Consider the following 23,150-nt stretch of genomic DNA (forward strand, 5'->3'; position numbering starts at 1 on the left):
ATGAGTAAAGGTTGTCTTACAGAGGCTTTATGACTTGCCCTAACTCACTTCTTAAGAGGCAGAACTGGGATTAGAAATTCATCTTCTGACTCATAGTCCCGTGCTCTTTCCTTTATGATGCTGCTTTTAAAAACAATCATCTAACACAACTACACTTCCATAACTCATATCCTTTAAACTGCAGTGATAACTGGACCTTTCTGTTATCTACTCTGTTCATGAAATAGATCATTTTATTCTTGGTTCATCTTGATCAGTCTGCACAGAATAGGTTATCAATATTCTCAGTCTGGCTTATATAATTTTATCCTCCCAGCAGAAGTCTTCCTTTTTATCAGATTTACAAAGTAATTAAGACAAAAGAGCTTTAACATGAGCTATCAAACAATAACAATTACCCACATTTTGCCATTTTGCCAAGTTTCATTCAGTGGCAGAATACCAAGCTACTCTATTTTCTACAATGCCAACTCCTGGAAGAAGGCGAAATTACAGAGAAATGAAAATCCTGTGATGGTATTTCAGTTGTAAAAAACGATTTCATCCTTCAATTCAGGGTGTCACACAGCTTGGTTCCTAACCCTCACCTGACCTTAGTGCTGAAGTGGAAACACCAGTTGCAACTGATGAACTTTTATAGCTTTGGGGAACTATGAGTTTCCTCATGTGCTAAATCAAATTATTAACAACAAGCACTCACTCAATTTAGTTTGCGGGGCCGCTATTAAGGACTTCACCTCATTACCAGTCACCTAAGCCCAGAAAAACGAAGAAATTCCACAAAAACTATTTGCCCTCGTATTGCATTCAAAACCTATACCTCTGCTCTAAACCTCTAGCAAACTCCTGCTGCCTTTTTCCATACAACTCCCCCTCAATTTCTAAGAAGCGGATAAAGTAACTGAAAGGACAGGTGACAGCAGCCCTGAACGACAAGGGTTCACGCTCAAGAATCATTTCAAGCCAGTCCCCCCTACTCCTTTGACTCTCGCCAAAGCAGTCCCGCTTCCTGGATAAAGGCGGCTACCAGGAAAACAACAGCAACAACAAACAAAAGTTACAGGCGCCTATCAACCAGCATCAGTGCCCCCATCCTTCCACAACTAGACCTAAAAGGTCACCAGGCCCTGCCCTTCTCCCATTCCCTAAACCCTGGCAGCAGCTTTTCAGACGGGAAAGGATACTCTCCATATTCGACATGGTCCCACAACTTTTCTCGTGAGGCGACAGCCCAAAGCAGTGACACGAGTTTCATAAGAAAGCGTTCAGGGTACCGCCCTGGGTCCGACCTGCTGCTCCCCAAGCTCCCAGATTCGCAGTCCCACTTCCTGTTTCCGCGCAAAGCCTGCGGGGGTGGGGGGTTGGAGCGGTCTGAGACGGAGGGGCGGAGCTTGTATAATGCCAAAATGGCTGCCTCCAAGAGAGGCTGTTAGGGTGGGCTGCAGTCGCTTGGGGGCGTCGGCGGGCTCTAGAGGTTCTGCCCCTCCCCCTTGTGTTCTTAACCCAGCCCCTAACGGATTTCGTCCTCCAGCTAACCGTCTAGCTCTTTCTTTTGTTGTACTCCGAACTCTACTTAATCTTCCACCCCAACTCTTTCCACAGATTTCACACTATCCTTGGCCCCTCACTTCTGTTTTCAGAGTTTAAGTCTTACGGAGGAAGGAAAAGGTATAGGGCTTTTAAAATACTTTAAAAATATGTATAACCGTATGAAATGAGGGCCTCCGGGATTAGCGGGGTTGGTAATTTTGATTTGTGAGGTTCAGTTGAACTTTTAAAAAGGATCATGATCCTTAAAGTTTTAAGTTAGAAGGGGAGGACAAAATAAGTAAGCGCAGGTTTAAGAGGTGAAGCTGCTGTGAAGTATAAATTCGTACAAAATAGATTATTCTTATTTTTCACAGTAGATGGTGTAAATTACGAAAATTACTATGAAACCTTTCCAAAATATAATCGGTGGCGGGTTAACTGAACCACTAAGTGGTCGGCGGTATTTATATGCGATATTAAAATATCCAAAGGTAATTTATTAGACGCCATCTCTAGATTTGTGGGAAGGAAGGGGGGATCTTTACCGGTATCGCTGCGTTTCGATTTAAAACTCTTGGAAATTCCAAGATCTGCTTTGGAAAAAAAATAGCTAGGATAATTGTTCTCTTTCTGAGGAATTTTATAAGTTTGGCTTTAATTTTTTTCTCATCTTTAAAATTTCAATATGTGGGAAAATAATGAATACATAATTGTCTTTTTATCTTTAGGATGGTTTCCTGGTGCACCAAAATGGTCCTATAAGGTCCAGACTGTTACCTAATTATAAATGCTCGATGCTGGAAAAACCTTTTTTGGGGGAATATATGGTTTCGGGGAAAGTACAATTTGGAAACCACTTACATAAATGAAACTGTATAAAGATTATATTTATTTTTTGATCCTGCTCTGTTTCTATACGTTTCAGATGAAGGTTTACCTTTATAGAGACAAAAAAAATGGCACATTTCGTCGTTGTTTCATCACTTTCCGTGCTAGATAAGCAATTGCATTTCACTGAGAACTTTTTTTTTTGTATGAAAATGAAAAATATTTTTAAATAAGTTCTTTCCTATATGCTTAATATGTATTAACACAGCTCTTACAATAAATCCACACGTAGACCAAAACAATTCACTAAAGCTTCAGAATTTCCATGTTTTGTGTAATTTTTAGTTATATGTGCATAGCCTATAAAATAAGCCTTTAAAAAAAGTGTTTTTAAAGTGTTTTGCATCTCATAGAACTTCTTAAGAGAGGAATCTTTAGGATAGACTAGGGTTTTTAGTAGAATTAAGATATAAAGATTTTTACAATTAAGAAGTTTGTTATTGTTGTCCATGTTAAGTAAAAAAAATGCATATCCTGTATCTTTGATTGATTAACCACTTAGAAGATTAAGAAATTGTTATGAGTTGTGAACTAATGTTGATTCCAAAACTTGCCCGGTTTTTTGTTGGATATCTTATGTCTTAAAGTTAGCTTTATAATTTATTTTTTGATTTTAGACATAGTAATAGAAGTATTTAAAGTATATGTATAATTCCTGCTGCTGAAGCAAGGAATTGAAATGTCTTAAAATCATAAACTTCTTTTATTACAAAGAAATATAGAAAGCAAAGACATCAAATTTCAATTGTTTTTATTAAATATTGAATATGTATAAAATAATATTTGTAAAACATGAGTATAGAATAAACAAAAGCAATACGGCAAACATCTGTGACCCAATTTAAGAAAACTACCATTCCTTTTAAATTCCTGTGTGTACCCCTTCCCTAATCACATTCCTTTCCTTCCTTCCTTAGTGGCAACTGCTGTCTCAAATCTATATGTAATTTCCTTGCTTTTCTTTATAATTTTATCATAGTTTTTATATCCCCGAACAATAGTTATTGTTGTGCAAATAACAAAAGTTATTTAGTTGTGCATAAACTCTGTGTAAATCATACTGCTTTTTCGTCTTTGACTTGCTTTTGTAATTCATTGTAATGTTGCTTGTCTGTATTACTGCTTGTAACCATAGTTCATTCATTTTCACTGCTGTAGAGTATTCCACTATATGAACATTTTGTAATTTCCCACTCATTATTCTGATGATGGATATCTGGGTTGCTTCCAGGTTATATAGCCTCTAATAATATATTAGCGTTATATTAACACATACTCTAAACACTTAAGATCCATAACTTACTTAACTCTCCTAACATATTAGGATGAAATCTGGCAATGTTTATTTTATTATAGTGATGATTAAAGTTAACCTTTTTAAAGTCAGATATAATCTTTAACAATATAATTTTACTCTCTCACCCTAGGAACTATTATTCATTTATTTTTTTTTAATTTTTATGTATTTATTTTATTTTGAGAGAGAGACAGAGTGCGAGCGGTGGGAGGGGCAGAAAGAGAGGGAGACACAGATCTCAAGCAGGCTACAGGCTCCGAGCTGTCAGCACAGAGCCCAATGCGGGGCTCGAACTCACAGACTGAGACCATGACCTGAGCTGAAGTTGGAAGCTCAACTGACTGAGTCACCCAGGCACCCCTCATTTATTGTTTATTGTATTTATATTTCTTATTATTTTGGGTTATCTTGGATCTTGGCTTTGGTTCTTCCACTCTATCAGATTAATACCTCCAACTCTGTCTCACCTAAATAGGCAACTACCTTGTTCTCCTTTCACCCTTTGAACAGGGCTATAATGATAAAGATGGCAAGTATTGGACCTCCCAAATTGTTCTTTTGGATTTTAGTTAACTCTAGATATGAAGGTTTAACTGAAGCAACATTAGTCACATATTGATAAACCGGATGTGGTAAATTTCATTATGGATACTTATATGTGTTTTAAAATATCTGTGCATTTTTACTATGATAATTGAGATATAAAGAGCCAATATACTATCTTAACTCAGCATCTATTGAATATATTAAAATTTAATATTATTCAAATAAAGTTAATGTAAATTATACTAATTCCCACTGTAAATTGAGTTATATTCGTGGTTAATCAACTATGTTTACAATCTGTGTTAAAAAAGAACAAGCTTTGCTTTTTAAAGTTAAAAATATTTATTAAAAATTGCAGTTAAAACCTAAATTAATTTTTTTCAATTTAATTTTAGTTCTTTTGTGACTACACAGCATTTTTGTTATATTTTAACAAATGGTTTCAAGATGATCAGAAAATCAAATGGTAAATATGGTTAAACTTTCACTGAAGTATGAAGTAAACTCTCATATACTATGAATGAGAATGTTGTACTATATGTAGTATTTCTCAAAGTTTGGTGTTCTTGTTAAAAATACAGATGGCTGGGACTGATCTCTATAGATTCTGATAGAATAAATTTGGAATAGGTCTCAGAAGTCTGTATTTTGCCTCTGTTTGTGTAATTGAAATGAACATTTTAATATAGAGTAACATATATCCTGCATTGCCTAAAATAGCTCAATGTGGATGCAACTTCATAGTTTACAAAATGCTTCTTATACATCATTTCATTTGATACTTAAAAGTAATGTAAGGCAACCTCAGCAGGCATTATGATCCTCTTTTTACCAATTAAAAGAAAAAATTAAAAACCAAAGCTCAGAGAGATCATATGATTTGCCCAAGCAAGTTTTTTTTTTTTTTAAAGTAAGCTCTACACCCAAGTGGGGCTTGAACTCACAGCCCCAAGATCAAGAGTCAAATGTTTGATCAACTGAGCCAGCCAGGTGCCCCTGTCCAAGCAAGTTTTGAGCAAATGGAGTCTATATTCAGTTCAGGACTCCTTGATTTCTAATCCAGTACTTTTGAATGAATATAGCAGATTGGCAAGTAGGAATCATTAGACCACTTCTGTTTCTTGCTTTCTATACTTTAGGTGCCCATTGGGTATAGGATTAAAATGAACAGTTATTCCAGTTGGTCAGCAGTCTTTCTGGTTTCTATAAGAAGATTCAGTTTTTTAGAAATCCTAGAGAGGTAGAATCTAAGGGTTTTTTTTAGTTTTTGTTTTTTGTTTGTTTGTTTTGTTTTGTTTTTTAGTTTTTATTTAAATTCCAGTTAGCATAGTGTAATGTTAGTTTCAGGTGTACAATTTAGTGACTCGACACTTACATACAACACTCAGTGCTCATCACAAGTGTCTTCCCTAATCCCCATCACTTATTTAATCCCTCCCCCTACCTCCCCTCTGGTTACCATCCATTGTTTCTATATAGTTAAGAGTCTTTCTCGGTTTGCCTCTCTCTTTGTTTTCCCCCTATGATCATTTGTTTTGTTTCTTAAATTCCACATGTGAGTGAAATCATATGATATTTGTCTTTCTCTGACTGACTTATTTCACTTAGCATAATACTCTCTAGCTCTATCCATGTCATAGGGTCTTTCTTTGCTCACAATGGAAAAAGTTTTTCCCTAGGCTGGTATCATTTGTCTCCTGGGTTTCCTAGTCTATAACTCTTCAAGTGACAGAAGAAAGAAATTAGAGCACAGAAGAGGTAAAGTTCTATTAGCTGAGACATATAGAAGGTGAGGTAGGAACAGAAGTTTAAAGACAAGAAGATGGGTTTGAGTGGCTGCAATAGGTGACCTGAAAAATATCCAGTTTGTGATTAGCAAGTGAGAGATAAACATAAGAAGACCAGATAAGAAGCTGAGTGTAAGAGTCAACTGAATAGAAACAGAAAAAAGTATTGGATAATTAGGAAAAATACATCCATTTATTTACCACCTTTATAAGTGATCATTCCTAAGATTTCATTGTTATTTTAGTAACAAATGGTGATATTTGGTGATTGTAGTATATAGTTATCAGAAAGAGAATTTTTCTGGAAAGCTTTGATTATAACAGAGCACTCAAGACATTAAAATTTGCTTTTGCCAGGAAACCTTTTTAAAATGTGAATAATCAATACAACTATATCTTATCATTAGATGAGTTGATTGATTCTTAATGAGTGACATGAGAAAGAATAAAGTATTTTCCATTATTATTAGAGATGCTTTCCCCTTTGGGATGATTCCAAAGTAGTTTTGAGAGCTGTATAATTCAGAAATTCTTTAATATAGGTATAAATGCTTATAAAGAAATTCATTTTTAATATGCCTTTTTCTTGTCTCTGTTATTTTACCATCCAGGAGCTGTTTGAAGAAAACTCAAGAGAAGAAAAAGCAAAAATAAGAGACTTTTATCAGAAGGACAAGTGAAGGCAAGGTAAAAAACAAAGTGCTTGCTCTCTTAAAAAGCTACTGTTCTGTACTCCTATATCCCATTTTACTGACCACGGCACCTACACACTTAGTTCTAGACACTGCTTTTATTTACTTTCTCACCATAGACCGGTTGTAGAATTTCAAGTCAAAATTCTGTCAGTCATTCCTATGGTTTTAGAAATTTATCTGGTAACTGGTTAGTACAGAGCATGCTTTGTAAATCCTTTTAGTTTTCTATATTTTAGTACACACATTCTATCTTTTAAAGTTTTTTTTATTTTAATTCCAAAGTAATTAACATACATTCTATTATTTTTGCATGTTATTTTTTTCCCAAAATCATCTATAATGTGGCCCATAATTCTTAACCTCTGGGTCAGGGTTTCTCAACCAGCACTATGGACGTTTTCGGCTGGTTAGTTCATTTGTTTTGGAGGGCTGTCCTATACATTATAGGACTTTTAGCAGTATCACTGGCTTCTTGATGCCAGTTGCTTACTCCCACCAACAAAGTTGTGACAACCAAAAATGTTTCCAGAGATTGCCAAATATCCTCTGGAGGATAAAATCTCTAATTAAGGACCAGTACTCTAGCTCTAACATCAGCTAGTGCTGCCTTATGTATAAAACCAACAGACATACAACAGCAATAACCGCAAAACATCTTTAAGCTTACTCTTTTTTAGGAATAACTGTGGCAAAAGCAATGCAACAATAACATCTCTAGATTTTGAACTGTTTTACTAAAATTGCTAAAATTGGATCCAGGACAGGGGTTTTGAAGTCATTGTAAAATTTTTCTGTATGGAGGCTTTTGAAACAGCAGGACATTTAGAGTCATTCAGAGCTAGGTTTGAATTTCTGGCTCCTATATTTAATAGCTGATTATTTTGGACAAATTATTTAATCTCTGTGTTTCAATATCCTCATTCGCACAAACAGGGGTAATAATATTTATTTCCTAGGTTTATTATGAGGATTAAATGAGATTATTCTGAATGTTAAAATACTTAAAATAGAGGCTCTCAGAAATCATAGCTTAGTAATGTCTTCTGCAGCCAAAACACCCTAAATAAAGAGGTAACCATCAAGAAAGGTATTTGAAACAAAGGAGAAAATCATACTGATATAAAAGCATGGTACCTTGGTGCTTGGAAAAATTTTGGCATTTCTATTCACCACTTCTTGAGAAAGATTTAATGTCAGGGGCGCCTGGGTGGCTCAGTTGGTTAAGCGTCTGACTTCGGCTCAGGTCATGATCTCACGGTTCGTGGGTTTGAGCCCCGCGTCGGGCTCTGTGCTGACAGCTCAGAGCCTGGAGCCTGTTTCAGATTCTGTGTCTCCTTCTCTCTGTGACCCTCCCCCGTTCATGCTCTGTCTCTCTCTGTCTCAAAAATAAATAAACGTTAAAAAAAAATTTAAAAAAAGAAAGAATTAATGTCAATAAAGTGGTCAGAGGGGCACCTGGGTGGCTCAGTAAGTTAAGCATTCAACTTCGGCTCAGGTCATGATCTCCTAGTTTGTGAGTTTGAGCCCCAGATTGGGCTCTGTGCTGACAGCTCAGAGCCTAGAGCCTGCTTAGGATTCTGTGTGCCCCTCTCTCTGCCCCTCCTCTGTTCTCTCTCTCCCTCTCTCTCTCTCTTCAAAAAAATAAATAAACATTTAAAAGAAAAGAAAGGGGTCAGAGAAGAAGTTACAAAAAGTGTCAGAAGGGCCTTGATCAGAATGGACTATTTAATATTCTTCTGTCTAGAAAGAATGGGTACATGTTGATTGAATCAGCATAAATGGTGGAGTGTATGGGTAGAGTAAATATGAATTTTTTCCTAGGATCTTGAGCAGCAAAGAGTGGGCTATCTTCCTGTGACTCAGCCTACTCGATGATAGAGGGAGGTATTTATTTTTTGTTTGCTTTTAATAATTTTATAGTATATTCTCTCAATATTACATGATTCTCTTTGTATGTTTTATAAGAAAATTTTTTTAATGTTTTAATGTTCATTTATTTTTGAGAGAGAGAGAGAGACAGTGTGTGAGCAGGGGAGGGGCAGAGAGGAGACACAGAATCTGAAGCAGGCTGCAGGCTGTGAGCTGTCAGCACAGAGCCCAACATGGGGCTCAGAATCACAAACTGCGAGATCATGATGTGAGCCAAAGTTGGGTGCTTAACTAACTGAGGCACCCAGGTGCCCCAAGAAAATTTATTTATATGAGAAAATTTTAAAATATAAAGGTTATAAATAATAATATATTAAATATCCATGTTTCCACCTCCAAGAGTTTACAATAGTCAATATTTTGTCCCATTTGTTTCCAGTTCTTTTTAAAACCAAGTAAATAAAATATAGTGAAGTTGAAGTCTTCTTTGACCACGCTCACTAGTATTATTCTCTGCTCTCCCTCCTGGAGACAACTACTTTCATGAGGTACTAGGTGTATCCTTTTCCACGCATAAATATGCATTCAAGTAAAATTTACAATATTTTGGGGGCATCTGGGTGGCGCGATTGGTTGAGTATCCAACTTCGGCTCAGGTTATAATCTCACAGTTCATGAGTCTGAGCCCTGCGTCAGGCTCTATGCTGCCAGCTCAGAGCTTGGAGCCTTCTTCAAATTCTGTCTGTCTGTCTATCTGTCTCTCTCTCTCCGCCCCTCCCCTGCTCTCACTCTAGGTCTCTCTCAAAACTAAACATTTAAATAAAATAAAATATACAATATATTTATGTTTTTAAATTTACATAAATATTAGTATATGTCTAGGTTTTGTACCCTTTATCAAACATTACTTTTGATATCTACCCGTGTTGATGTATCTACATTTGTATATGTAATAATTTATTATACAAATATGGCTCATTTTATTTATCCACTCCCTCTTCATGGACATTTATAGGTTGCTTTCATTTTTTTCCCCAATTACAAGAAATGCTGCAGTAACTAACTGTATAATGCTGTACACATTTGCAAGAGTTATCTAAGGTATATACTGAAAGTAGAATTACTGGGTCATTGGGTAGAAATATCTATCTTAAGATAAGTGGACAAGTAGTTAAAAAGGTTTTGTATACTGGAAATGAAGTTTCAAAAAGGAGTTAAATTTGCATGCATTTGATGGAAGCATTTTATGGCTTTTATTTGGGATGCTTTAGAAGTCAGATATGCCTGCTTATTTCAAAAACAGTTTAATGACATATTGATTGCCTAGTATGTGCTTAGAACTGCACAACTGGAAGATGGCGGCGTAGGAGGACGCGGGGCTCACCGCGCGTCCTGCCGATCACTTAGATTCCACCTACACCTGCCTAAAGAACCCAGAAAACCGCCAGAGGATTAGCAGAACGGAGTCTCCGGAGCCAAGCGCAGACAAGAGGCCCACAGAAGAGGGTAGGAAGGGCGGCGAGGCGGTGCGCGCTCCACGGACTGGCGGGAGGGAGCCGGGGCGGAGGGGCGGCTCGCCGGCCAAGCAGAGCCCCCGAGTCTGGCTGGCAAAAGCGGAGGGGCCGGACAGACTGTGTTCCGACAGCAAGCGCGACTTAGCATCTGGGAGGTCATAAGTTAACAGCTCTGCTCGGAAAGCGGGAAGGCTGGAGGACAAAGGGAGGGAGAGCTGCTGAGCCCCCCGGACGGCAGAGCTCAGCTTGGTGGGGAACAAAGGCGCCAGCGCCATCTCCCCCGCCCATCCCCCAGCCAAAATCCCAAAGGGAACCAGTTCCTGCCAGGGAACTTGCTCACTCCGCGCAAACACCCAACTCTGTGCTTCTGCGGAGCCAAACCTCCGGCAGCGGATCTGACTCCCTCCCACTGCCACAGGGCCCCTCCTGAAGTGGATCACCTAAGGAGAAGCGAGCTAAGCCTGCCCCTCCAGCCCCCCTACACCTTGCCTACCCACCCCAGCTAATACGCCAGATCCCCAGCAACACAAGCCTGGCAGTGTGCAAGTAGCCCAGACGGGACACGCCACCCCACAGTGAATCCCGCCCCTAGGAGAGGGGAAGAGAAGGCACACACCAGTCTGACTGTGGCCCCAGCAGTGGGCTGGGGGCAGACATCGGGTCGGACTGCGGCCAGGCCACTAACTCCAGTTATACACCACAGCACAGGGGAAGTGCACTGCAGGTCCTCACCACTCCAGGGACTATCCAAAATGACCAAACGGAAGAATTCCCCTCAGAAGAATCTCCAGGAAATAACAACAGCTAATGAACTGATCAAAAAGGATTTAAATAATATAACAGAAAGTGAATTTAGAATAATAGTCATAAAATTAATCGCTGGGCTTGAAAACAGTATACAGGACAGCAGAGAATCTCTTGCCACAAAGATCGAGGGACTAAGGAACAGTCACGAGGAGCTGAAAAACGCTTTAAACGAAATGCAAAACAAAATGGAAACCACGACGGCTCGGCTTGAAGAGGCAGAGGAGAGAATAGGTGAACTAGAAGATAAAGTTATGGAGAAAGAGGAAGCTGAAAGAAAGAGAGATAAAAAAATCCAGGAGTATGAGGGGAAAATTAGAGAACTAAGTGATACACTAAAAAGAAATAATATACGCATAATTGGTATCCCAGAGGAGGAAGAGAGAGGGAAAGGTGCTGAAGGGGTACTTGAAGAAATTATAGCTGAGAACTTCCCTGAACTGGGGAAGGAAAAAGGCATTGAAATCCAACAGGCACAGAGAACTCCCTTCAGACGTAACTTGAATCGATCTTCTGCACGACATATCATAGTGAAACTGGCAAAATACAAGGATAAAGAGAAAATTCTGAAAGCAGCAAGGGATAAACGTGCCCTCACATATAAAGGGAGACCTATAAGACTCGTGACTGATCTCTCCTTTGAAACTTGGCAGGCCAGAAAGGCTTGGCACGATATCTTCAGTGTGCTAAACAGAAAAAATATGCAGCCGAGAATCCTTTATCCAGCAAGTCTGTCATTTAGAATAAAAGGAGAGATAAAGGTCTTCCCAAACAAACAAAAACTGAAGGAATTTGTCACCACGAAACCAGCCCTACAAGAGATCCTAAGGGGGATCCTGTGAGACAAAGTACCAGAGACATCACTACAAGCATAAAACATACAGACATCACAATGACTCTAAACCCATATCTTTCTATAATAACACTGAATGTAAATGGATTAAATGCGCCAACTAAAAGACATAGGGTATTAGAATGGATAAAAAAACAAGACCCATCTATTTGCTGTCTACAAGAGACTCATTTTAGATCTGAGGACACCTTTAGATTGAGAGTGAGGGGATGGAGAACTATTTATCATGCTCCTGGAAGCCAAAAGAAAGCTGGAGTAGCCATACTTATATCAGACAAACTAGACTTTAAATTAAAGGCTGTAACAAGAGATGAAGAAGGGCATTATATAATAATCACAGGGTCTATCCACCAGGAAGAGCTAACTATTATAAATGTCTATGCGACAAATACCCGAGCCCCCAGATATATAAAACAATTACTCATAAACATAAGCAACCTTATTGATAAGAATGTGGTCATTGCAGGGGACTTTAACACCCCACTTACAGAAATGGATAGATCATCTAGACACACAGTCAATAAAGAAACAAGGGCCCTGAATGATACATTGGATCAGATGGACTTGACAGATCTATTTAGAACTCTGCATCCCAAAGCAACAGAATATACTTTCTTCTCGAGTGCACATGGAACATTCTCCAAGATAGATCATATACTGGGTCACAAAACAGCCCTTCATAAGTTTACAAGAATTGAAATTATACCATGCATACTTTCAGACCACAATGCTATGAAGCTTGAAATCAACCACAGGAAAAAGTCTGGAAAACCTCCAAAAGCATGGAGGTTAAAGAACACCCTACTAACGAATGAGTGGGTCAACCAGGCAATTAGAGAAGAAATTAAAAAATATATGGAAACAAACGAAAATGAAAATACAACAATCCAAACGCTTTGGGATGCAGCAAAGGCAGTCCTGAGAGGAAAATACATTGCAATCCAGGCCTATCTCAAGAAACAAGAAAAATCCCAAATACAAAATCTAACAGCACACCTAAAGGAAATAGAAGCAGAACAGCAAAGGCAGCCTAAACCCAGCAGAAGAAGAGAAATCATAAAGATCAGAGCAGAAATAAACAATATAGAATCTAAAAAAAAACTGTAGAGCAGATCAACGAAACCAAGAGTTGGTTTTTTGAAAAAATAAACAAAATTGACAAACCTCTAGCCAGGCTTCTCAAAAGGAAAAGGGAGATGACCCAAATAGATAAAATCATGAATGAAAATGGAATGATTACAACCAATCCCTCAGAGATACAAACAATTATCAGGGAATACTATGAAAAATTATATGCCAACAAATTGGACAACCTGGAAGAAATGGACAAATTTCTAAACACCCACACTCTTCCAAAACTCAATCAGGAGGAAATAGAAAGCTTGAACAGACCCATAACCAGCGAAGAAATTGAATCAGTTATCAAAAATCTCCCAACAAATAAGAGTCCAGGACCAGATGGCTTCCCAGGGGAGTTCTACCAGACATTTAAAGCAGAGATAATACCTATCCTTCTCAAGCTATTCCAAGAAATAGAAAGGGAAGGAAAACTTCCAGACTCATTCTATGAAGCCAGTATTACTTTGATTCCTAAACCAGACAGAGACCCAGTAAAAAAAGAGAACTACAGGCCAATATCCCTGATGAATATGGATGCAAAAATTCTTAATAAGATACTAGCAAATCGAATTCAACAGCATATAAAAAGAATTATTCACCATGATCAAGTGGGATTCATTCCTGGGATGCAGGGCTGGTTCAACATTCGCAAATCGATCAACGTGATACATCACATTAACAAAAAAAAAGAGAAGAACCATATGATCCTGTCAATCGATGCAGAAAAGGCCTTTGACAAAATCCAGCACCCTTTCTTAATAAAAACCCTTGAGAAAGTCGGGATAGAAGGAACATACTTAAAGATCATAAAGGCCATTTATGAAAAACCCACAGCTAACATCATCCTCAACGGGGAAAAACTGAGAGCTTTTTCCCTGAGATCAGGAACACGACAGGGATGCCCACTGTCACCGCTGTTGTTTAATATAGTGCTGGAAGTTCTAGCATCAGCAATCAGACAACAAAAGGAAATCAAAGGCATCAAAATTGGCAAAGATGAAGTCAAGCTTTCGCTTTTTGCAGATGACATGATATTATACATGGAAAATCCGATAGACTCCACCAAAAGTCTGCTAGAACTGATACATGAATTCAGCAAAGTCGCAGGATACAAAATCAATGTGCAGAAATCAGTTGCATTCTTATACACTAACAATGAAGCAACAGAAAGACAAATGAAGAAACTGATCCCATTCACAATTGCACCAAGAAGCATAAAATACCTAGGAATAAATCTAACCAAAGATGTAAAAGATCTGTATGCTGAAAATTATAGAAAGCTTATGCAGGTAATTGAAGAAGATATAAAGAAATGGAAAGACATTCCCTGCTCATGGATTGGAAGAATAAATATTGTCAAAATGTCAATACTACCCAAAGCTATCTACACATTCAATGCAATCCCAATCAAAATTGCACCAGCATTCTTCTCGAAACTAGAACAAGCCATCCTAAAATTCATATGGAACCACAAAAGGCCCCGAATAGCCAAAGTAATTTTGAAGAAGAAGACCAAAGCACACATCACAATCCCAGACTTTAGCCTCTACTACTAGCCTCTACTACTAGACTAGACTAGCCTCTACTACTACTTTAGCCTCTACTACAAAGCTGTCATCATCAAGACAGCATGGTATTGGCATAAAAACAGACACATAGACCAATGGAATAGAATAGAAACCCCAGAACTAGACCCACAAACGTATGGCCAACTCATCTTTGACAAAGCAGGAAAGAACATCCAATGGAAAAAAGACAGTCTCTTTAACAAATGGTGCTGGGAGAACTGGCCAGCAACATGCAGAAGGTTGAAACTAGACCACTTTCTCACACCATTCACAAAAATAAACTCAAAATGGATAAAGGACCTGAATGTGAGACAGGAAACCATCAAAACCTTAGAGGAGAAAGCAGGAAAAGACCTCTCTGACCTCAGCCGTAGCAATCTCTTACTCGGCACATCCCCAAAGGCAAGGGAATTAAAAGCAAAAGTGAATTACTGGGACCTTATGAAGATAAAAAGCTTCTGCACAGCAAAGGAAACAACCAACAAAACTAAAAGGCAACCAACGGAATGGGAAAAGATATTTGCAAATGACACATCGGACAAAGGGCTAGTATCCAAAATCTATAAAGAGCTCATCAAACTCCACACCCAAAAAACAAATAACCCAGTGAAGAAATGGGCAGAAAACATGAATAGACACTTCTCTAAAGAAGACATCCGGATGGCCAACAGGCACATGAAAAGATGTTCAACGTCGCTCCTTATCAGGGAAATACAAATCAAAACCACACTCAGATACCACCTCACGCCAGTCAGAGTGGCCAAAATGAAGAAATCAGGAGACTATAGATGCTGGAGAGGATGTGGAGAAACAGGAACCCTCTTGCACTGTTGGTGGGAATGCAAATTGGTGCAGCCGCTCTGGAAAGCAGTGTGGAGGTTCCTCAGAAAATTAAAAATAGACCTACCCTATGACCCAGCAATAGCACTGCTAGGAATTTATCCAAGGGATACAGGAGTACTGATGCATAGGGGCACCTGTACCCCAATGTTTATAGCAGCACTCTCAACAATAGCCAAATTATGGAAAGAGCCTAAATGTCCATCAACTGATGAATGGATAAAGAAATTGTGGTTTATATACACAATGGAATACTACGTGGCATTGAGAAAAAATGAAATATGGCCTTTTGTAGCAACATGGATGGAACTGGAGAGTGTGATGCTAAGTGAAATAAGCCATACAGACAAAGACAGATACCATATGGTTTCACTCTTATGTGGATCCTGAGAAACGTAACAGAAACCCATGGGGGAGGGGAAGGAAAAAAAAAAAAAAAAGAGGTTAGAGTGGGAGAGAGCCAAAGCATAAGAGACTGTTAAAAACTGAGAACAAACTGAGGGTTGATGGGGGGTGGGAGGGAGGGGAGGGTGGGTGATGGGTATTGAGGAGGGCACCTTTTGGGATGAGCACTGGGTGTTGTATGGAAACCAATTTGACAGTAAATTTCATATATTAAAAAATAAAAATAAAATAAAAAAATAAAAAATAAAAATAAATAAAAGGAGGAATACATAGGACATATGCAATAAAGGAATTAATACCATTAATCTATATAAAAGCTTTTTAAAAATGACAGAAAGTGAATACTGCAAAATTTTTTACATAAATAAATAATATAACATTCATATAAAAATATTATTCACAAATGGAGGATATAAATATTTGGCTTCAGAAACAGTCGTCAAAATTCAAAATTATACAGAGGAGTCCATTTTTACCTACCAAATTAACAGCTGTTTTGGATTTTTTTTCTTCTTCTTTTTTTAAATAAAGAAACTGCCTCTTGCCAGCCTGAGGGAAAAAATACACTCTCATATAAAGAAAGGAGAAGTTTACATGATACAACTCTTCTGGAAAGCAAATAGTAATATATATCAAATTCTTTAAAAACCCTTAAATCAGTTATTCCAATTCTAGAAATTTAACTTGACAAAACTAACCAAATGTGTTTACAAAGACTGATTTCAAAATAATTGTGGTGTTGTTAATTATAGAGAGTTTTTTTAAGAACACTTAATGTCCAACAAGAAGGATACAATTAAATAAATCATGGTGAAGGCTACAAACAAATATTTAATAACATGAGATAATATTCACATATGGAAGTGATGCAGAAACAATATTATGCTATGACCCAAGCTATTATTAATAACATACATATATGTGAGTTCCAATTATTATTAAGGTTACCACGTAAAGAATATGCATCTTTATGATACCAGTTTAACAGCAATTATTCTAGGTGTTGGGATTATAAGGTGGTATCTATTTTCTTCTTTCTTCTTTTCTAAACTTAACTTTCCTTTAATGAACTAAAATTAAATATTCACACACATAGACACATATCTCACATATTTCAAGCAACAACTATAATTTTTTTATTTGCAAAAGGATGAAGTTATGTGCTTGGAGTACCTTCTTCAAATGTTATTCATATTAATAAGAGGAAGCAAATAAAAATATGTAAAAAAGAAATGTCTAAATAATCTTTGATACCATAATTGACATACAGTCATTTTAAATGATTACTATAAATCAATATAATGTGTTTGTACTATATTAAGTTTTTTTAAAAGGCAGCCTCACAATGGAGCAATACAATAGAATGTCAATTATGCAAAACTCCCCTATGCATGTAAATAAAGTCTGAGGTGAAATATGGAATATTAAAATAGTTTGTTACCATAAAAAAAAAAAAAGAACTGCACAACTGATATTATGAAAAACAGAATACTGAGCTGGATGAACTAATCCAGGGTGGCTTTTATTATGCTCTTATTCAGTCAAAAGGAAAGACTACAGGCCAAGATCAATGTACCACGCAAAAGTATACGAAGTGTGAGTATATCAGGTTCATTGCCTGTTTGATTTGCGTAGCTCTGGTCAAGAAGGTTTGTCACATGCTTTCCTCCTCTCTGAACCTCACATTTATAAGACCATTATTGATTAGTTGTAGCTGAGATATACTGAAAGTTAACATTTGTCCTAAGCTGAAGCTTAATCAGATCTAGGCAGTAATCCAGACTACATAAAAATTAATAGCCTGTTCCTTTTTTCAGATTTAATTCTTTATAAAAGAAATCACTGAATATTTCACATCTATCTAACTGAAGTTACCTTAACTGGAGGTAAGATACAAAGTTTAGAGAGGCACAAATATATGACTTGGAGGAAAAAAGAGAGGTTGTGGAACTTGCTAAAGATCATACATTAGATTGTTGTGAATTTAGCCTTTCATTTCTTATTTCACCTTTCAAATAACTCCTCATTTAATGTGTATTTATGAACAGGGTAGAAAGGATCATCTTGAAAATTCCCTTTGACAATTATGTTAATAAATAAAGTATGGTTTTAGTAAGTTTAACTTTGTATAGAGGGAAGGAAAGAAAGATTATGGGCATATATTTGATAAGCATATTTTCCATTATATTATTATTTTATAGTTCTTAATTTTTTTATTTAAAGTAGTAGTAGTTGTTAGCGTTTCTTTCTCCTTTTGTATTACCCTTTCCCTAATTTTTTTAAAAAAAATTTAATGTTTATTTATTTTTGAGAGAGAGAGAGAGAGAGAGACAGAGCGTGAGCAGGGGAGGGTCAGAGAGAAAGAGAGACACAGAGTCTGAAGAAGCTCCCGGCCCTGAGCTGTCAGCACAGAGCCCAATGTGGGGCTCAAACTCATGAACTGTGAGATCATGACCTGAGCCAAAATCGGATCAAATGCTCAACTGACTGAGCTATCCAGGTGCCCCTCCCTAATTTTTTATTTTTTATTTATTTTACTCATTCTCATATTCATCCTTAGTACCAACCCTTTGGAATACTTTAAAGTCATGCCTGATCAAGGAATCTCAAGCTCAACTGAGATTTCTATACTTAGACTCAGAAGGGTTTACTAGAATTCATAGGATACAGTGCAACTTTAAGGTGAAGATTTAGTTAACTAGAATTCATAGGATGCACTTCAATTAAGTGAAGATTTAGTTAATAGTCTTATATTAGGCAAAGAGGGACCACATCAGGTGCATGAATGTATAAATGTTCCAATACTTCATGTTTTTTAATATTTACTAGAAATCTATCAACTTCTAAAAAGTTACCGTTTAGAAATTTGGTGTCAATCAAAGTGATACAACCACTTCTAGTAATCACTGCGATAAACAACTTTGGTTACTATATAAATTGTTATTATCTTATTATCTGTGTGCCTATCTCTTCGTTCAGTTTATAAGCTTCTTTAGGACCAGGTCATTTTATTACTTATGACTTGTGACCCCTGGAACCAACTGATTTCCTTGCATATAGTTGAAACTTAGTACATTTTTAATATTGATGAGGTTTTATTAATTTTTAAATTAGAGCTATTTCTTTTATTCAGAGAGATGACTTCATAACCAGTTACATGTCTGTGATTGGGAAACATATGCAAATATTTGAGGAGTAAGAGATTTGTAAATGATTAATTAGCTGAGAGTAAGAGATTTGGAAAAGATTAATTAGCTGAAGAGAGAAGACAAGAAACTCTTATTTTCAGCAGGCAAACATGTCTGTTAAAATAATCTCTGTCTAAGTGAATATATCTGAAGTTGAGAACTGCCTGTTCAATACAAATAGCAGATTATTTATGTTTATACGTATTAGATGCTTTTGATACCAGTCAGTAACTGAGCATGAATGAGCTTCCAACAGAATTAGCAGTGGAAACTACTCTCTTATGAATCTCAGGTATCTCTGTTCTGATAATGATAAAAATTAACTAATTTTAGTGCTCGCAAAGTTGTTCCTGATTTTATGACCCTGATATCTTTATAAATGGTATAGGTTAGTTGATTGATGGTTCTGTAATTTTACAGTTATTAAATATCATATATTGAAGTGTCCTTCTGATTAGAATACCTTTCAAGAGAAATATATCCACCCCCACCACAAAAGATAATTTTCATTGTGAATGACTAAAAAAGAAGACCTTGTCAAATACCATGTAGTTAAGTGTTACAGGAAGCAAGTCCTGGTTTATTATTTTTTAACTGTGTCTGAAGCATTTTGGTCATAGAGATGTAGTAAGAACTTTTAAATACTTGTCTTCTCTAAAACTGAATGGGCAAAGAACTATCTTCAAGCTTATAATCATAGGACAAATTGATATCATTATACACAAAGAATACACTGATTTTATTAAATCAGTAGTTTTCTTCATGAAGCAGACTTGTGGTTTTAATTACTCTTTGGGAACTTTTTTTTTTTTTGGAGAAAGGTTCTAATGTCTTTGTACTAATGTAGTAATAGGAGATGTTTTTGTTGAATCTAATTAATCAATTAATGAATATTTTTGCATACCTTCTTTTTCCCACAACTCTGGATGAAAAAGAAATGTAAGACATGAATGTGTCCTCAAGGAAGTTATAATTCAGTTGTGGAAATCAAACCAGCATATATTGAACAATTAGAGAACACTAAGTGTTAACTTTGCAACACTGGCTTGATGTAGAAGATATCAATATTGACTAGAATGCTCAAGGTTTCATGGAAGACATCAGACTTAAAAGATTAGGGTAGACCATGGGAGAAAGGAAAGTAATTCCAGATAGGTAGAATGACATGATCGAAAACATAGGGATAAAGATTAATACCTATTTACCCTCCAGGGGTATGTCTGTGTTGGTATAGTCAGTAACCCCACTTTAAATCCTAACTGGGAGACTATGAAACTCTAGTGTTTATGTAGTTAAGTAATGTATTTCTTGTTTCTTCCATGGCATGTTTTCACTGACTGAAAATGCTACCAATCAAATAAGCATATCAAGGGTAATATCTTAGTAACATTTTCCTAGTTAACTCTGTCCTGTGTAGTAGAGATTAGAGATGTCAGTCTTTGAAAGATAGTTTAGAGAGGCGCCTGGGTGGCTCAGTCCGTTGGGCATCTGGCTTCAGCCTAGGTCATGATCTCGCCATTCCAAAGTTCGAGCCCCACGCCGGGCTCTGTGCTGACAGCTCAGAGCCTGGAGCCTGTTTCAGATTCTGTGTCTTCCTCTCTCTCTCTCTGCCCTTTCCCACTCACACTCGGTCTGTCTCTCTCAAAAATAAACATTAAAAAAATTAATAAAAAAATAAAAGATAGTTTAGAGCTGTGTGATATTAAAATAATTTTAGAAGGTCCAGAACCAGATGAGTGAGACTGAGAAATCAATTGCCCCTGGTTTATTGGTTGATATTTATGGCTTCATTAAACTATCTTACACATAAGCAAACACAAATGTACAGCTTTTACTATACTGCCTATAGCGACACCATTATTTTTTTTTTTAGTTTGCACTTAATATGATACAATAGCAATAATGCTGCAATAAGATCTTATTGCTAAATAACTCAATGGGCAGATGAATAATGAGATAATTTATAAGTTGTGAATAAAATTTTTGTTTTGGGTATTGAAAGATGTGTTCTTTTCTTTTGAATGAATTTTAAGCTAATATCTTATTGGATGGGCTATCAGTTACCACACAGTTCTAACAGAAGGGTGAAAAAATCCAATTAAGGCATTTGAACCAAAAGAAATACTATTTTGATTCAGGTGCATTTGGAGAATATCTTGATAGTTTGAAACATTAATTTTAGAATTTGGTAGTGTTGGTTCCTGTTCAGACTGGTTAACTGTATGTGATTTAAAGCTGAATTTTGGTATAAAAAATGAATTTTCAATTTGATATAAGCTAGAACTAGAAAATATGTTTCAGTAAATAGTGACTTTTTTTCTTAAAGTACAAAATAAAGTTCAACTCAAGTTCTTAGTCTGTTGAAGTTACTAGGAGGAATGCAGATTGTTGGTTGCACATGATATGGGAGAAATATCATTTGTGTGTGATATTTGATAGTGTATTTTCAGGGAGGTTACAGAGCAATAGTCAGCTTATTTGGATATTTGTGATAAAGGCATATATATTAGAAGAACCAAGGGAACTCTTCACTAATAGCTCTACATGTTGAAATAAAACTGAAAAAGATAATGAACAGAGTTCCAAATTGAGCAAAGTAGTTCTGCACAGTGTCCTTAAGATAGCTGACCTTCTGTTTTTGTAGAATAAACTCATATAAAGTTAGAGATACTAAGGGTCTTTTTTTTAAGTTTACTTATTTTGAGAGAGCGAGAGTAGGGGAGGGGCAGAAATAGAGGGAGAGAGAGGGAGTCCCAAGCAGGCTCTGCACTGACAGTGCAGAGCCCAATGCAGGGCTCAAACCCATGAACTGAGAGATCATGACCTGAGCTGAAATCAAGAGTGGGACGCTTAACCAACTGAACCACCCAGGTGTCCCAGGGATGCTAATGTTATTAACCTAGTCCAACCCTTTAATTGCACAGAGGAGACTAAAGTTTCAAAGTGGTGAGGTGACTTGGCAAGTCCCACAGACAGTATTAGAGTCAATATTAAAATCTAGGTATCCTCCTTTCCAAATCTAGTCTTTACTATAACTTATTACCGATATGAGACAAGATATGATTTGAATGTTGTTGTTAAAAAACATGCTAGCCCTGGTAAATCTTATCATTATCCTCTCCTATACCAGAAATTCCTAATATTAGTGATTCTTATGTAATCCTGTAATCTCTCTCTCTTTCTCTCTCTCTCTCAAAATTAAATAAACATTTAAACAGATTTTTTGTAGGATCAGAAAAGAATTACCAGGAATTATATTTCCAAGTTTTTGAACTACTTTTTATGTTTGTTAATGGTAAAATGAGTGGTGTTCTTAATATTAAGAAAACATGTCTGATACAGAGTAAATATTCTCATTTTTATGTAAGAAACATCAGAATCATCCACTGCATAAATTTCCGTGTCTTGGTTTTTATTTTAAAAATTTGTAAAAGAAACAAGATTTATGGTGTTTTATATATTTATTGTAGCAGTATAAGACAAATGTTCCCAGAGAAATTAGGAGGCAGTTTTAAAAACCATGGGCTGTATTTTTTTTTAATTTTTTTTAACGTTTATTTATTTTTGAGACAGAGAGAGACAGAGCATGAACAGGGGAGGGTCAGAGAGAGGGAGACACAGAATCCGAAACAGGCTCCAGGCTCTGAGCTGTCAGCACAGAGCCCGACGCGGGGCTCAAACTCACGGACCGCGAGATCATGACCTGAGCTGAAGTCGGCCACTTAACCGACTGAGCCACCCAGGCACCCCAAAAACCATGGGCTTTAGAGTTAACCTGTTTTTAAAAATATTTATTTATTTTTGAGGGGCACTTGGGTGGCTCATCTGACTTCGGTTCAGGTCATGGTCTCATGGTCAGTGAGTTCAAGCTCCACATCAGGCTCTGTGCTGACAGCTCAGAGCCTGGAGCCTGCTTTGGATTCTGTCTCCCTCTCTCTCTGCCCCTCCCCAGCTCATGCTCTGTTCTCTCTGTCTCTCAAAAATGAATAAACATTAAAAGAAATAAAAAATTAAATAAAATATGTATTTATTTTTGAGAGAGAGAGAAAGTGCACACACACACACACACACACACACACACACACAAACACACATGCAAGTGGGAGAAGGGCAAAGAGAGAGGGAGACACAGAATCCCAAGTGGGCTCTGCAAATGCTGTCAACACAGAGCTGGACAAGGGGCTCAAATCCACAAACTATACAATCATGACTTGAGCCAAAATCAAGAGTCAGAGGCTTAACCAACT

At 36.9% G+C, this 23,150-nt stretch overlaps 1 protein-coding gene across 4 annotated transcripts in view; it reads left to right on the top strand.

The window, feature by feature from the left end:
* Window positions 1–1,520: 1,520 nt before the first annotated feature.
* The window catches only part of TENT5D (terminal nucleotidyltransferase 5D), a 92,770-nt gene continuing 71,140 nt past the window's right edge, over window positions 1,521–23,150 (top strand). For 2 of the 4 annotated variants that reach the window (XM_049644696.1, XM_049644697.1), the window contains exons 1-2: window positions 1,521–1,668; window positions 6,660–6,735. The gene's annotated coding sequence lies outside the window, so the exon portion shown is untranslated. Of the gene's footprint in view, window positions 1,669–6,659; window positions 6,736–17,530; window positions 17,602–23,150 lie in introns of those variants that run through there. The other 2 variants (XM_049644700.1, XM_049644702.1) reach the window with 1 other exon arrangement.

This window comes from Panthera uncia, chromosome X (assembly GCF_023721935.1).
Source record: "Panthera uncia isolate 11264 chromosome X, Puncia_PCG_1.0, whole genome shotgun sequence".
NCBI lineage: Eukaryota > Metazoa > Chordata > Mammalia > Carnivora > Felidae > Panthera > Panthera uncia.